The sequence below is a fragment of the Trachypithecus francoisi genome, unplaced genomic scaffold (assembly GCF_009764315.1).
Source record: "Trachypithecus francoisi isolate TF-2019V2 unplaced genomic scaffold, Tfra_2.0 Lachesis_group6, whole genome shotgun sequence".
NCBI lineage: Eukaryota > Metazoa > Chordata > Mammalia > Primates > Cercopithecidae > Trachypithecus > Trachypithecus francoisi.
Window position 1 is genome coordinate 19,532,413 of NW_022681471.1, and position 17,342 is coordinate 19,549,754.

General features: G+C 40.3%; 1 protein-coding gene and 1 pseudogene across 1 annotated transcript in view; one reads left to right on the forward strand and one right to left on the reverse strand.

Annotated features, from left to right (window-relative positions):
- Nucleotides 1-17,342, reverse strand: part of ENOX2 (ecto-NOX disulfide-thiol exchanger 2) — a 334,982-nt gene that overhangs the window by 22,354 nt on the left and 295,286 nt on the right.
- On the forward strand, nt 1,885-2,534 carry LOC117077402 (annotated as a pseudogene).

The following is a 17,342-nucleotide window of genomic DNA, read 5'->3' on the forward strand; positions in this document are numbered from 1 at the left end:
AAACAGATATCAGTAATGACACAGTTGAACTGAACACCACCATCAAACCACTGTATAGACTACCATGTATAGACTATTTCATCTAATAAAAGCAGATTACACATTCTTCTCACTCACATGCAAGTTTAACTGAGAGAGACCACATGATGGGCCATAAAGCACACCGTAAAAAGTAAAAGAAGAGAAATTTTACAATCTATGTTCCAGATCACAATGGAAGTAAATTAGAAATCAGTAACAGAAAGATAGCTGGAAATTCCCTAAATACGTGGAGCTTGAACAGTATACTTCTAAGTAACACAAAGATTAAAAAAGAAATCTCAAGACAAATTCACAAGTATTTTAAAATAAATGCAAATGAAAATACAAGTTATTAAAATTTGTGAAATGCAGTGAAAGCAGTACTTACGCGGGAAATTTATAGCATTTAATCCACCTATTAGACATAAAGAAAGTTCTAACATTAATAATCTAAGCTTCTACCTTAGGAAACTAAAACAAGAAGAACAAATTAAATCCAAAGTAAGCAGACAGTTTGTCAGTTTCTTACAAAACTAAACATACTCTTATCATACTATCCAGCAATCACGCTCCTAAGCATTTATCCAAATGAACTAAAAACTTGTGTCCACACAAAAATCTGCACATGGATGTTTACAGCAGCTTTATTCATAATTGCTAAAAGTTGGAAGCAATGAAGATGTCCTTCAGTAAGTGAATGGATAAACTGCAGTACATCCAGACAATGGAATATATTATTCAGTGCTAAAAAGAAATGAGCCATTAAGCCATGAAAAGACATGAAAGAAAATTAAATGCATATTACTAAGTGAAAAAAGCCAATCTGAAAAGGCTACATACTATAGGATTACAACTACATAATATTCTGGAAAAGGCAAAACTTTTTACTGGAGATAGTAAAAAGATTAGTCATTGCCAGTGATTAGTGAGGAGGAAGGGATGAAAAGGTGGAGCACAGAGGATTTTTAGGGCAGTGAAACTATTCTGTATGACACGACAATGGTGGATACACACCATTTTAAATTTGTCAAAACCCAAAGAATATACAAGACCAAAAATGAACCCTAATGTAAACTATAAACTTTAGGTAATGATGATATGTTAATGTAGGTTCCTCAGTAGTAACAAATTGTAATCAATTGTAACAAAATGTACCATTTTGGTGGAGGATGTTGATAGTGGGGGATACTGTGCTTCTACAGGGACAGAGATTATATAGAAACTCTCCACTTTCCATTTGATTTTGCTGTGAACATAAGCTGCTCTAAAAAAGAAACTTATTAATTTAAAAAATGAAGGAAACTTAAGTTGTATGTAATTATTTATGGTTTAGGGCACATTTTTCAAGTTCAAAAATCATAAAGCCTATTTCAAAATATTTAATCAGATTTTCATTCACTCAACAAACATTCATTGAGTACCTTTAGAATGAAAGGTAGAATGAAGTGGAAAGCAAAAAATTGTGTAAGAGTAGACATTAATTAGGTAAAAAGGCAAGGCTTTTATTTTGAACCATCTCCTCAACCTTATTTTTAATGAGAACCAAATAATTATGGTGGGTTTTCCATAGGTATTAAAGAGGTCAATAACACTAGTTTCAATGTAGTCCAGAAAATACAATTTAGAAAATCAAGTTTCAGGCTTATGACTATGGTTTAAAAAATGTGATCCCACTAGTTTCTACTGTTTACACGCCAAATTAATGGAAACATTTGTAGTTTATACCTTTTTGATCACTAACAGAACACAAAGCCCAGAAAAAGAGACATTTTTAAAATGGATCAAAGCACACTGGGCCGCAGGCCCTGGTGCCCGCGCCCGCCTGGAGGATGGGGCTGCCTGGCACCCAAGGGCGGGGCCTGCTGCATTTCATGCCCCGGCCGCCGCGGCCCACATCTGTGCCAGGATGGTGAACCTGGCAGCCATGGTGTGGCACCGGCTTCTGCGGAAGAAGTGGGTTCTCGCCCTGGTCTTTGGGCTGCGCTTGTCTACTTCCTCAGCAGCACCTCCAAGCAGGAGGAGAGGGCAGTGAGGGATGGGAATCCCCCTGCAGGTTCAAGATCATGATCAGCCCATCCCGTGGAAAGTGCAGTTTAATTTCGGCAATAGCAGTCATCCCAGCAATCAGTGCCACAACTCTATTCAAGGGAAACACCTCATCACACATGAACTCAGCTACGTTTGTGAGAGGAAGGATTTGCTGGTGAATGGCTGCTGTAACGTCAACGTCTCTAGCACAAAGCAGTACTGCTGCGATGGCTGCTGGTCAAACGGCTGCTGAGTACTGTGTCTCCTGCTGCCTGCAGCCCAGCAAGCAACTTCTCCTGGAGCACTTCCTCAACCAGGCAGCTGTGGCATTCCAGAACCTCTCTATGGCAGTCAAAGATCACTTGGAGTTGTGCCTGGTCAAAAGCAGGACCTCATCCCAGAGCCTGCAGCATGTGAACACCGACTGGGACCCTATAGCAAAGTACTGCTATGGAGAAAGCCTGCCAGAGCTCTTCCCTGCATGACAGGCCAGTGGACTTGCTCCAGCCTGGGTGAGCAGGCCCCACCGAAGAACTCCCCTCCTAGGGCCCACCTTCAGCACTCAGGCCAGGCCGTGGGAAGAAGACAAAGGCAGCGCTAGGAAACCTTGGCTTTGACCACTTCTTATGTTGTCATCTTTGGCTTAGTTCACCACCCGGGCTTACCAGATAGAACTCTTCCGTAAAGCAGCTTGGACCCTCCAGCTGGTCCCTTTGAGAAAGATGAAACCACAGGCCAGGCTCATGGCAGTGTTGGTGTTCTTGGACGACTCGACCCTGAGACCTGCACAGGGACCTGTGACTTGTGTTCGTCGGGGACTGGTGTCACTTCTAGGTTTGATCCAGGCCTTTTCACTGAAAAATTATTTATTGGAAAACCTTTGGAATACTGGGAAAATTATAATGTTTTATGTAGGAAAATGCCTTGCCCTTCTAGTTGAATATGTTCAAGGAAACTATTTTTTTTTTTTTTTTTGAGACGGAGTCTTGCTCTGTCACCCAGGCTGGAGTGCAGTGGCCAGATCTCAGCTCACTGCAAGCTCCGCCTCCCGGGTTTACGCCATTCTCCTGCCTCAGCCTCCCGAGTAGTCGGGACTACAGGCGCCCGCCACCTTGCCCGGCTAGTTTTTTGTATTTTTAGTAGAGACGGGGTTTCACCGTGTTAGCCAGGATGGTCTCGATCTCCTGAACTCGTGATCCGCCCGTCTCGGCCTCCCAAAGTGCTGGGATTACAGGCTTGAGCCACCGCGCCGGCCAAGGAAACTATTTTTGTTGTTGTTCTGTGTTCTCAAGTTTCACGAGTTAAGTCATCCCTTCACCCAGTTAAAATGTTTTGTCTTTTAGGACGTGGATGTTATCTCTAGGCAGTTATTTTTGTTTGTATTTTGAGAGTATCAAGCGTAGGCCCTGAACATAACCTGTCAGCCATATCCTGACGTCTAAAATTACCTAAAAACTCAGACACTCTTCCATTCTAATCTAACTGCAAGATTTCTAGCAGTAGGCACCGTGTGTCCGCCCTCAGGTTCTTTTCTAGTGACAGTTGAATGTGCTCATATACCCTATGGAGAACACTGTTTTAGTAGAAATCTAACTTCTTATCTGGAGGAATTTTCTTTTGCCACTTAAAATTAACTGTGGGCTGCTAAGCCAGGGTACAATGGGAGCCTCAGGAAGGTCAGAGGCAACTTCCTCTCTTCTGTCAATAGAAACCCACTGTTGAGGCAATTCCTAAACAGAGATGCATCTAACAGCCTGCTGTATGTGTTCATTCTTTATTGCTTTCAGCTTTGGGGGTACAATAGGTATAAATGTTTAGTTTCCCTATTATTTGCAAAGAAGAAGAAGAAACCCAACTTATCAGAGCGCTGCAAGAGAAGAGTCTTATTCCTGCCCAGAGTGGGAGATGAGAATGGTCATTATGGCTTAGAGAATGGTGAACATGTAGGTTGCTGGTGTGCCCTCAATCCACATGCATAAAGCACTCCCATTTTTCTACTGTAATACAGATTCTTCAACTCAAGGTCTAGAATATTTGATCCTGAGATCAAGACATTATGCCCTTTGAATAGTACTGCTCTTTGATTTCAGGAGTCACATTAACACACAACTCTCCTATATTCCTTCACTAACCTCAGGATTGAGCAAGGTCTTTTTTATTTTTTTTGTTCAAATTATTGACCTGGGAGCAGGGTGCTAGTTCTATGGTTAGAATTCAACACTTTTTTTCAGTGGAGCTTTTCTTTGGGCCATATTTGCGTTCCAATACATTTCCACAATATGTAGTGGTGATTTTCCTTAACTTCCTACTACTACCTCTTATACTCATCTCCCAAAATAATTTGCCTCTCTTAAATAAGTTTTCTTAGAGGGTAAGCCGTCAGGCAATTTAAAAAATATTAGATCCCAAGAAATCTATTCCATTTGCATTAAACTTTTCAGATTCTATGTGTTTGCAGCAGGATTAAATCAAACTCTGACATGAAAAAATAAAAATAAAAAATGGATCAAATTTACAATCTGTATATTAAATGTATAAGACAGTTAAACGGCAATTTGACAAAGATATGAATTTTCTTAATTACTTATAGGGAAGAACTTTGGTGTAGAAGAAAGTAAAAGAAAAGTGACAGAAATTAAACTGGCCGGGTACAGTGGCTCATGCCTGTAATCCAGCACTTTGGGAGGCCCGAGGTCAGGAGTTTGAGACCAGCCTGACCAACACAGAGAAACCTGTCTCTGCTAAAAATACAAAATTAGCCAGGTGTAGTGGCGCATGCCTGTAATCCCAGCTACTCGGGAGGCTGAGGCAGGAGAATCCCTTGAACCCAGGAGGCAGAGGTTGCAGTGAGCTGAGATTGCACCATTGCACTCCACCCTGGGCAACGAGCGAAACTCTGTCTCCAAAAAAAAAAAAAAAAAAGAAATAAACCATAAAAATAAAATTATTAGCTATAAATGGTGAAAGAAGGGTTTATCTAAAGGAATTTCAAAGAGAAGATTCATCCTCTAAATAATGAATGGAAAGAACTTGTGCATTACAAAGATGAAATATTGCTGTGGTTTGGTTATGATTTATTTTTCCTCAGCAAAACCCATATTGAAATTTGATCCCTAATGTGGTGGTGTTGGCCTAGTGGAGGTGTTTGGGTCATAAGGGTGGATCCCTCATGAACAGATTAATGCCCTTCCTGGGAGGGGGATGCATTCTGACTCTATTAGTTGTTAAAAAGAGCCTGGCTGGGATCGGTGGCTCAGTTCATGCTTGTAATCCCAGTACTTTGGGAGGCTGAGGTGGGTGGATCACGAGGTCAGGAGATTGAGACCATTATGGCCAACATGAAACCCCATCTCTACTAAAAATACAAAAATTAGCTGGGCATGGTGGCGTGTGCCTGTAATCCCAGCTACTTGGGAGGCTGAGGCAGGAGAATCCTTGAATCAGGGAGTCAGAGGTCGCGTCACAGCACTCCAGCCTGGCGACAGTGCGAGACTCCATTTCAAAAATAAAATAAAATAAAAAAGCCTGACACCTCCCCTAACCTCTTGCTTCCTCTTTCACCATATGATCTCTGCCTACACTGGTTCCCCTTTACCTTCTGCCATGAGTGGAAGCAGCCTGAGGCTCTTACGAGATGTAAATACTCAATCTTGAATTTTCCAGCCTTCAGAATTGAGTCAAATAAACCTTTTTTCTTTTCTTTTTTTTTTTATTATACTTTAGTTCTAGGGTACATGTGCATATGTGCAGGTTTGTTACATATGTATACTTATGCCATGTTGGTGTGCTGCACCATCAACTCGTCAGCACCCATCATTCATCATTTATATCATGTATAACTCCCCAATGCAATCCTCCCTCCTCCCCCCTCCCCATGATAGGCCCCAGTGTGTGATGTTCCCTTCCCGAGTCCAAGTGATCTCATTGTTCAGTTCCCACCTATGAGTGAGAACATGCGGTGTTTGGTTTTCTCTTCTTGTGATAGTTTGCTAAGAATGATGGTTTCCAGCTGCATCCATGTCCCTACAAAGGACGCAAACTCATCCTTTTTCATGGCTGCATAGTATTCCATGGTGTATATGTGCCACATTTTCTTAATCCAGTCTGTCACAGATGGACATGTGGGTTGATTCCAAGTCTTTGCTATTGTGAATAGTGCCACAATAAACATACGTGTGCATGTGTCTTTGTAGTAGAATAATTTATAATCCTTTGGGTATATACCCAGTAGTGGGATGGCTGGGTCATATGGTACATTAGTTCTAGATCCTTGAGGAATTGCCATACTGTTTTCCATAATGGTTGAACTAGTTTACAATCCCACCAACAGTGTAAAAGTGTTCCTATTTCTCCACATCCTCTCCAACACCGGTTGTTTCCTGACTTCTTAATGATTGCCATTCTAACTGGTGTGAGATGGTATCTCATTGTGGTTTTGATTTGCCTTTCTCTGATGGCGAGTGATGATGAGCATTTTTTCATGTGTCTGTTGGCTGTATGAATGTCTTCTTTTGAGAAATGTCTGTTCATATCCTTTCCCCGCTTTTTGATGGGTTTTTTGTTTTTTTTCTTGTATATTTGTTTGAGTTCTTTGTAGATTCTGGATATTAGCCCTTTGTCAGATGAGTAGGTTGCAAAAATGTTCTCCCATTCTGTAGGTTGCCTGTTCACTCTGATGGTAGTTTCTTTTGCTGTGCAGAAGCTCTTTAGTTTAATTAGATCCCATTTGTCAATTTTGGCTTTTGCTGCTGTTGCTTTTGGTGTTTTAGACATGAAGTCCTTGCCCATGCCTATGTCCTGAATGGTACTACCTAGATTTCTTCTAGGGTTTTTATGGTATTAGGTCTAACATTTAAGTCTCTAATCCATCTTGATTAATCTTCGTATAAGGGGTAAGGAAAGGATCCAGTTTCAGCTTTCTACTCACGGCTAGCCAATTTTCCCAGCACCATTTATTAAATAGGGAATCCTTTCCCCATTTCTTGTTCTCTCAGGTTTGTCAAAGATCAGATGGCTGTAGATGTGTGGTATTATTTCTGAGGACTCTGTTCTGTTCCATTGTCTATATCTCTGTTGTGGTACCAGTACCATGCTGTTTTGGTTACTGTAGCCTTGTAGTATAGTTTGAAGTCAGGTAGCGTGACGCCTCCAGCTTTGTCCTTTTGACTTAGGATTGTCTTGGCAATGCGGGCTCTTTTTTGGTTCCATATGAACTTTAAAGCAGTTTTTTCCAATTCTGTGAAGAAGTCATTGGTAGCTTGATGGGGATGGCATTGAATCTATAAATCACCTTGGGCATATGGCCATTTTCACGATATTGATTCTTCCTATCCATGAGCATGTAATGTTCTTCCATTTGTTTGTGTCTCTTTTATTTCACTGAGCAGTGGTTTGTAGTTCTCCTTGAAGAGGTCCTTCACATCCCTTGTAAGTTGGATTCCTAGGTATTTTATTCTCTTTGAAGCAATTGTGAATGGAAGTTCATTCCTGATTTGGCTCTCTGTTTGTCTGTTACTGGTGTATAAGAATGCTTGTGATTTTTGCACATTAATTTTGTATCCTGAGACTTTGCTGAAGTTGCTTATCAGCTTAAGGAGATTTTGGGCTGAGACGATGGGGTTTTCTAAATATACAATCATGTCATCTACAAACAGGGACAATTTGACTTCTTCTTTTCCTAACTGGATACCCTTGATTTCTTTCTCTTGCCTGATTGCCCTAGCCAGAACTTCCAACGCTATGTTGAATAGGAGTGGTGAGAGAGGGATCATCCCTGTCTTGTGCCAGTTTTCAAAGGGAATTTTTCCAGTTTTTGCCCATTCAGTATGATATTAGCTGTGGGTTTGTCATAAATAGCTCTTATTTTTTGAGGTACGTTCCATCAATATCGAATTTATTGAGCGTTTTTAGCATGAAGGGCTGTTGAATTTTGTCAAAAGCCTTTTCTGCATCTATTGAGATAATCATGTGGTTCTTGTCTTTGGTTCTGTTTATATGCTGGATTCGTTTATTGATTTGCGAATGTTGAACCAGCCTTGCATCCCAGGGATGAAGCCCACTTGATCATGGTGGATAAGCTTTTTGATGTGCTGCTGAATCTGGTTTGCCAGTATTTTATTGAGAATTTTTGCATCGATGTTCATCAGGATATTGGTCTAAAATTCTCTTTTTTTGTTGTGTCTCTGCCAGGCTTTGGTATCAGGATGATGTTGACCTCATAAAATGAGTTAGGGAGGATTCCTCTTTTTTCTATTGATTGGAATAGTTTCAGAAGGAATGGCACCAGCTCCTCCTTGTACCTCTGGTAGAATTCAGCTGTGAATCCATCTGGTCCTGGACTTTTTTTGGTGGGTAGGCTATTATTGTTGCCTCATTTCAGAGCCTGCTATTGGTCCATTCAGGGATTCAATTTCTTCCTGGTTTAGTCTTGGAGAGTGTAAGTGTCCAGGAAATTATCCATTTCTTCTAGATTTTCTAGTTGATTTGCGTAGAGGCGTTTATAGTATTCTCTGATGGTTGTTTGTATTTCTGTGGGGTCGGTGGTGATCCCCTTTATCATTTTTTATTGCGTCTATTTGATTCCTCTCTCTTTTCTTTATTAAGTCTTGCTAGCGGTCTGTCAATTTTGTTGATCTTTTCAAAAAACCAACTCCGGGATTCATTGATTTTTTGGAGGGTTTTTTGTGTCTCTATCTCCTTCAGTTCTGCTCTGATCTTAGTTATTTCTTGCCTTCTGCTAGCTTTTGAATGTGTTTGCTCTTGCCTCTCTAGTTCTTTTAATTGTGATGTTAGAGTGTCAATTTTAGATCTTTCCTGCTTTCTCTTTTGGGCATTTAGTGCTATAAATTTCCCTCTACACACTGCTTTAAATGTGTCCCAGAGATTCTGGTATGTTGTATCTTTGTTTTCATTGGTTTCAAAGAACATCTTTATTTCTGCCTTCATTTCGTTATGTACCCAGTAGTCATTCAGGAGCAGGTGTTCAGTTTCCATGTAGTTGAGCGGTTTTGATTGAGTTTCTTAGTCCTGAGTTCTAGTTTGATTGCACTGTGGTCTGAGAGACAGTTTGTTATAATTTCTGTTCTTTTACATTTGCTGAGTGCTTACTTCCAATTATGTGGTCAATTTTGGAATAAGTGCCATGTGGTGCTGAAGAATGTATATTCTATTGATTTGGGGTGGAGAGTTCTATAGATGTCTATTAGGTCTGCTTGGTGCAGAGATGAGTTCAATTCCTGGATATCCTTGTTAACTTTCTGTCTCGTTGATCTGTCTAATGTTGACAGTGGAGTGCTGAGTCTCCCATTATTATTGTATGGGAGTCTAAGTCTCTTTGTAAGTCTCTAAGGACTTGCTTTATGAATCTGGGTGCTCCTGTATTGGGTGCATATATATTTAGGATAGTTAGCTCTTCCTGTTGAATTGATCCCTTTACCGTTATGTAATGGCCTTCTTTGTCTCTTTTGATCTTTGATGGTTGAAAGTCTGTTTTATCAGAGACTAGGATTGCAACCCCTGCTTTTTTTGTTCTCCATTTGCTTGGTAGATCTTCCTCCATCCCTTTATTTGGAGCCTATGTATGTCTCTGCATGTGTGATGGGTCTCCTGAATACAGCAGACTGATGGGTCTTGACTCTTTATCCAGTTTGCCAGTCTGTGTCTTTTAATTGGAGCATTTAGTCCATTGACGTTTAAGGTTAATATTGTTATGTGTGAACTTGATCCTGTCATTATGATATTAACTGGTTATTTTGCTCGTTAGTTGATGCAGTTTCTTCCTAGCCTCGATGGTCTTTACATTTTGGCATGTTTTTGCCATGGCTGGTACTGGTTGTTCCTTTCCATGTTTAGGGCTTCCTTCAGGGCTCTTGTAAGGCAGGCCTGGTGGTGACAAAATCTCTAAGCATTTGCTTATCTGTAAAGATTTTATTTCTCCTTCACTTATGAAACTTAGTTTGGCTGGATATGAAATTCCCGGTTGAAAATTCTTTTCTTTAAGAACGTTGAATATTAGTCCCCACTCTCTTCTGGCTTGTAGAGTTTCTGCTGAGAGATCTGCTGTTAGTCTGATGGGCTTCCCTTTGGGGTAACCCGACCTTTCTCTCTGGCTGCCCTTAAGATTTTTTCCTTCATTTCAACTTTGGTGAATCTGGCAATTATGTGTCTTGGAGTTGCTCTTCTGAGGAGTATCTTTGTGGCGTTCTCTGTATTTCCTGAATTTGAATGTTGGCCTGCCCTACTAGGTTGGGGAAGTTCTCCTGGATGATATCCTGAAGAGTGTTTTCCAACTTGGTTCCATTTTCCCCCTCACTTTCAGGCACCCCAATCAGACGTAGATTTGGTCTTTTTACATAATCCATACTTCTTGCAGGCTTTGTTCATTTCTTTTTCTTCTTTTTCTTTTGGTTTCTCTTCTCGCTTCATTTCCTTCATTTGATCCTCAATCGCTGATACTCTTTCTTCCAGTTGATCGAGTCGGTTACTGAAGCTTGTGCATTTGTCACATATTTCTCATGTCATGGTTTTCATCTCTGTCATTTCGTTTATGACCTTCTCTGCATTAATTAGTCTAGCTGTCAATTCTTCACTCTTTTTTCAAGATTTTTAGTTTCTTTGCGCTGGGTACGTAATTCCTCCTTTAGCTCTGAGAAGTTTGATGGACTGATGCCTCTTCTTCTCTCATCTCGTCAAAGTCATTCTCTGACCAGCTTTGATCCGTTGCTGGCGATGGCTGCGCTCCTTTGCAGGGGAAGATGCGCTCTTATTTTTTGAATTTCCAGCTTTTCTGCCCTGCTTTTTCCCCATCTTTGTGGTTTTATCTGTCTCTGGCCTTTGATGATGGTGACGTACTGATGGGGTTTTGGTATAGGTGTCCTTCCTGTTTGATAGTTTTCCTTCTGACAGTCAGGACCCTCAGCTATAGGTCTGTTGGAGATTGCTTGAGGTCCACTCCAGACCCTGTTTGCCTGGGTATCAGCAGCAGAGGTTGCAGAAGATAGAATATTGCTGAACAGCGAGTGTACCTTTCTGATTCTTCCTTTGGAAGCTTCCTCTCAGGGGTGTACTCCACCCTGTGAGGTGTGGGGTGTCAGACTGCCCCTAGTGGGGGATGTCTGCCATCTAGGCTACTCAGGGGTCAGGGACCCACCTGAGCAGGCAGTCTGTCCGTTCTTAGATCTCAACCTCCGCATTGGGAGATCCACGGCTCTCCCCAAAGCTGTCAGACAGAGTAGTTCGCGTCTGCACAGGCCCCCGCTGCTTGCCCTGTTGGTCTTCAGCTGCGCGCTGTCCCCAGAGGTGGAGTCTCAGTTGAAAATGCAGAAATCACCGGTCTTCTGTGTCGCTCGCGCTGGGAGTTGGAGACTGGAGCTGTTCCTATTCGGCCATCTTGCTCCGCCCCCCCACCTTTTTTTCTTTATAATTACCCAGTCTTAAGTATTCCTTTACACCACATAAAATGGACTAAGACAAATATATAGAAAAAAAACCGTATTAGTGTCAAAACATTCCCTACTCCTAAAAGGAAGCTGCCTTTAGAGAGGTGCTGTGTTTAATTAATTCCTTGAACATGAGGGTTTTCCTAAAACTAGTATGTAATCTGCTGTGGTCAGATTATCTATCCAAAGCAGAAAATGGCAATGTGATAGGAAGGGTTCTGGTTAGAAATATCTTCTGCTACCAGTGTTGTTGAGGCGTTCTTAGCATCCACATGTGTTTTCTGTGGATGGCCATGCAATGGTCCTGATACAGCAGTTTTAAACCTTGCACTTTGTTTTAAAAACTTACAAAAAGATCTTTGGCATGACATATTCATTTTATGATTGGTTTTATTATTAATTTTAATTCTTGTTGTTATGCAGATTTTGTGTCTTTTGGATTCCAAACACTACAAATAATATCTATCCTTGCCATCTCTTCCAGTGGCTGGGATACTTTTCATCAGACAAGCACTAACAACCACAACATCAACAGAAGATGCTAAGAGTGAAGATGATTTTTACATACAAAACTCTATAGAAAAAAGGCATACTAACTATCTGCCAAACAGAGGAAAAAAAATATTTGGTTTGCTTGTGGGGTGAGTACCAAGGACAGTATCTTGAGCTGGAGTTTGGCTGAATAGTACACAGGCTACTCTGTAAATCAAGTGACTCCTACAGATTAACAATTATTTATTTCTGCTTTGGTTTGCATGTTTGTCCTCTGGCAGTCCCCACAGCTCAATATGAAATAGTGATATTTCATTTTCCTCCTTTTATTTCTTCTTGTACTGCAGGTCAGTAATTATGCTCATGTTCTACATGTCACATGGAGATACATGGAAGAGAAAAGGGCAGAGATCTAGGAGAATGATTAGAGGTGTATTCTCCAGTTTAAATGTAAAAATATTTTCCCTCTGAGAAAATGAGGAGGAGAGACTGCTTTTGTCCTGGGGGAAAGGGCATGCTTATGAGCAGTGATGGATACCTGCAGCCAAGTGGGAGCAGATAATAATCTTCTCAGTGTGGACCTGTCACCAAGCAAAAGAAAATGCGATCGCCTGTAATGCTACTGAGGGGACCTTACCTACAAAATATAGTTACCACTCTCTGAAATGAGGGTTTTTTGTCATTTTAATGAGGACACCAAGTCTTTCCTTTCGCAGACTTAATATTAATTGGGCCCATTTCTGAAGTTGAAGTTCTTTGTATATTGCCAGAACATTGAAAAGTTCAATATTACCTTTTAATAATATGTTTGAGTAGGTGAATCCATCAGTCCTGATACTAAAGAGCATAGTACAGTGAATGTATTCATATCCTGCCATCATTAGTTCTTGGCTTCTCCTTTATGACTATTTCCTATGTGGGGAAAATGTTTCTCTTTATGACAATTGTTCCTCAGATCTGAAGGCTGCCAGTTCATCATGGCAATATGAAAGTATGAAGGCAGCTGTGAACTCCTCTTTTTAGAGGAGCCACTAACAGCAAAATCCCAGACATGTTTCTGTACAACAAAAGATCAAAAATGATTTTGTGCCATTAAAAAATTAGTGCCTGAGTCTCTTCAATGGTATAAAGAAAACAAGAAAAAAAAATTAGTAGAAGTAAATACAGGGAGTCAACCACCCTTTTAAAGCTTAATTACAGGAGATGCCAAAAATGTTACAAAATTATAGAAGGAAGAATGGGTAACATTCCTCTCAAGGCTCATAAGAAAGTTTGAGTTACAGAGATTCACAAAGGGAAAAAGCTGAAAAGAACAAAGAGTGGGAAGAAAGAGCAGGAAATGATATGAATAAGACCTATTGGGGTGGTTGCAGGTCAGCTTAGGCAAAAAATCTCAAGTGAGTTTCCTGACCTCACAATGCCTTGCTTTCCTTTGCCTCTACAGGTTATTGTCTCCATTCCAATCAGGCTTCTGCCAGCATGGATGCACCTGGAACCTCATTGTTACCCCTCTTAGATCTCTAAATTCCCATCTCAAACACAGAAGTCTCATCTGCCATTTTCCTCACTGCCTCTCATCACCCCAAGACTGCTCTCTTTCCTTGCTGGGATCTTTAATCTCACAGAGTGGCCAACTTCACTAAGCTAGTTCATTAGCTGCTTTCTGGTGGAATAGATCCCAGTGCAAACTCCTCAGTGCCTTGTATTGCTTCAGCTTCCTGAAAACCTTTGGCCAGGCTTACCATGCCAATCCCCAACTCACAGTCACTTGACTCCACTCTCTCTTATCCTGGGCCACAGAGAACTCTTATAGGAAGTTGTAGAGCTAGGCAGCTAGATCAATACATACTCATGTTCGCCCTTGCTGATGGGTCTCTCACCTCTCACTGATTTCTTCCTTCCATACTGCCCATAGCATTTATTCCAAATCAGTTCCCTTCTCCTCGTGGTCTCATATCCAAATCATTTTTGTGATTAATAAACAATCTGTTAGTATATGGAGAAGACTGGGCTACCTATACACTTTCAGTTTCCCCTCTCTTGTCTCAGAGAAAGAGGGCTCTCGCCTCTCTAAAGTAAACGCCACTTGAATATGGATCCTTTCCCTTTCTTCTTTTCAAAGATTCCACTTCCATAAGTACTCTTTTATTTTCTAGCATCTTCAATCTCATACTCTCCATTGCCTCCTTCCTTTTTATTGAACAACAACAACAACAACAAAAATCCTTAACTTCATCGATTCTCGTTGCCATTTGTAATATCCATATTTCCTTTTGCTTAGTACCCAACTTCTTGACCTATGGTCTTTGTTTACTTTATTTTATTAATGTCATATATTCTGGCCCCTACCTCTATCACTCTACTAAAATAGCTCTTGCCCAGCACTGTTTCTCTCAATTCTAATTTTCTTTGTAACATCTGTTAATGTCAATGACTACTTACTTCTATAAAAGCTTTTCTTGGTTTCTACAACCCAATTTGTTTCTAGCTTTCTTCCACCCTCTCAGAACTGCTTTTTTTCTAACTCCTCTGCCAACTCCTCTTTCTTTCCTTCTCCCTTATTGTGGGTAGCCCCCCAAATTCTATATTCAACCTTTTGCTCTTCTTTCACTTGTCTTTCATACTCCTTTAATAATTTTCTCAGGGCTTCAGCCAATACCTCTTCACTACCATCTACTATTCCTTCTAGTTTCTTCAACTCTAATTTGAATACAAATCCCTTCTGCCCATTTCTCAATGATCTACTATCTCCAGTTCATCTCATCATATTCTGGGAATCAGATCCATCCATCAGTCCATTTCTGTCAGTTCTACTATTACGGTTTGAATTGTGTCCTCTCAAAAAAGATATGTTGAAGCTCTCAGAATCTGGTTTATTGAGAAACAGGTTCCTTACGAGGTAGTCAAATTACAATGAGGTCATTATGGTGGGTCCTAACTTGATATGATTGATATCCTTATTGACAGAGGAAATTTGGACATAGAAACAGGCATGCACACAGGGAGAACACCATGTAAACATGAAGGCAGAAATTGGGATGATATATCTACCAGACAAGGAACACCAAAGATTGCTGGAAAATGACCAGAAACTAGGAGACAGGAATGGAACAGATTCTCCCTCACAAGGAGCTAACCCTGCTGAAATCTTGATCTCAGATTTCTAGCTTCCAGAACTGTGAGACAATACATTTCTGTCATTTAAGCAACCCACTTTGTGGTACTTTGTTATGACATCTCTAGTGAACCAATACAACCAACAGGTCTCCAGTCTCTCAGACTAGAAAACACAGATTCATTCCTGGGTCTTTCCTTTTCTTAATCATTTATATCCAATCTGGCACTAAAGACTTAGGTATATTCCTCGAAAATGACTCCTAGCATCTTTAATCTCATTGAATCCAGTGCCTCCTTTTCTTCTACCATTTTTATCTCAGTTCCTCTTGCCTTCACTCCGATCCCACCCTCATCATTTTACATCTCACTTCCTGTAAAAGTATCTGGTTAGACTCTCTTAATTGAAGATTATCTCTTAAAATGTATAATTCATGTTGCTTTTATCATATTAGTGCCACGGACAAGATGTGCTTACAGTGGCATATTGCTTACTATGCGAAGTCTAAGGTTGGCATACATAGCCCTACATAATTTGGACCCATCTACTCTACTCAGTCTTTTGTCCCCTATATACATCATGCTTATTTCCCTCTTTGAGCCCCGATCCTTTCACTCCCTCCCTTCCCCCTACCATCAAGATGCTTTCTTATCTTCCTTCCTATCATCTATACCTGTTCATCTTTCGAGGACCTGATCAATTTTTCACTGAGTGTGACAACTCTGGCCCACACCTGATATCTCTTGCCCTGCTGCATTCTAATTAGTACCTTCCATGTTAGCAGCAAGTGGTATTTCTAAAATTTTGTGTGGATTTACACATATTTATATCTCTATCTCCATCAGCTTATAGGACATAGTGCTTGTTAATTAACTGGCCAAACTCTTAAAGTGGTAATAATGGAAAATAAAAGGTGGGGGAGGAAGAATGATATTAGATTAATATCGATGGAACAGAAAACTTTGGCCAGAACAATGAAGGAGAATTAGTCTAAGTCAATGTTTTCCAAATGTGCTTCCCAGACCACGAGCATCAAAATCATTTAGGATGGCTGATAAAATGCAGATTCCTCAACCCTATTACAGACCTATTGGATCAGATTCTGCAGCTTAGACATCTGAATTTGTAAAGGTAACCCAAATGATTCTTCAGTATACCAAGTCTGAGAACCACTAGTCTAAGTAAAGAGAGCAGAAGATGGGTGTTGACAGGGAACAGCTTTTCTTATGTTTACTGGGTACAGTACTTTCCATCATGGCTAACAAGATAATGAAATAGTTTTACACTATATCATGATTTGCTTTGATGTAATTCTCCTTCTTCAACAGATTGTTTTGTGTACATCAGTCCTTTCTTCCATGGCAAGAGTATTTAAAGTACTGCATCACAATATGGGCTGGCTAATATAGAGTCTCTCAAATAACAGAAATTTTGTGGCAGTCCAAGGAAAGATAACTGAGACTTCTAGGCTGGTTTTACTTTCTTTGGGAAGTAAAATCTAACCAGAAACATGCCATAGGCTCCTACAATTCAAGTTTGGTGGCATGGACAAAGGAAAAAAACAACAACTCTGAGATCTAGTTGCTTAAGCTTTTAATTGGAACCAAATGATAGCTAAAACATGTAGCTGCTTTAGATAAAAACTGAGGACCTTTTCACTGGCTCACATTGAGCGGGATTTCTGCAGTTGAGTACTATAGAAGCGAGATAACAGAATTAGATACAATCGAGGGGAAGAAAAATGCACAAAAGTCCTTGAATTAAAATGAATTGAAACCTTCTGGGAGAAAAGCTATTTGGTAAGCTCCATTAAGTCTATTGTAGATAGCTTTATTTGACAAAGCAGCATCCTGGCATGTGGAACAGGAAAGAAAATAGCTATAAGATGATCTGTCAGGGAGTTTCTAGTCTCTAAACGAATAAGATTCTGTGCAGTAGCCAATACAGCTTTTAACTCAAAAGAGATACAGAAGCAAAATGCAATTATATAACTCTAGTAAGTGTGTTCAATCTGAATCTTCCATATACCCCTCTCCTCCCCCAATAACTCCACAAACTCAGCAATTTGTCAAGTGGATGTTCAAACTTACGGTAGCATTTATTTCATGGCAACGCTGGATAAACACTGTGTACAATACTGTAGATACTGAGGTGTAAACAATCATACAAGTGAAAGATTAATCAGCTATAAAACATCATAGCTAAGCACTTAAATAATCTGAATAGTTCAATTCTTATTCGACTCTTTG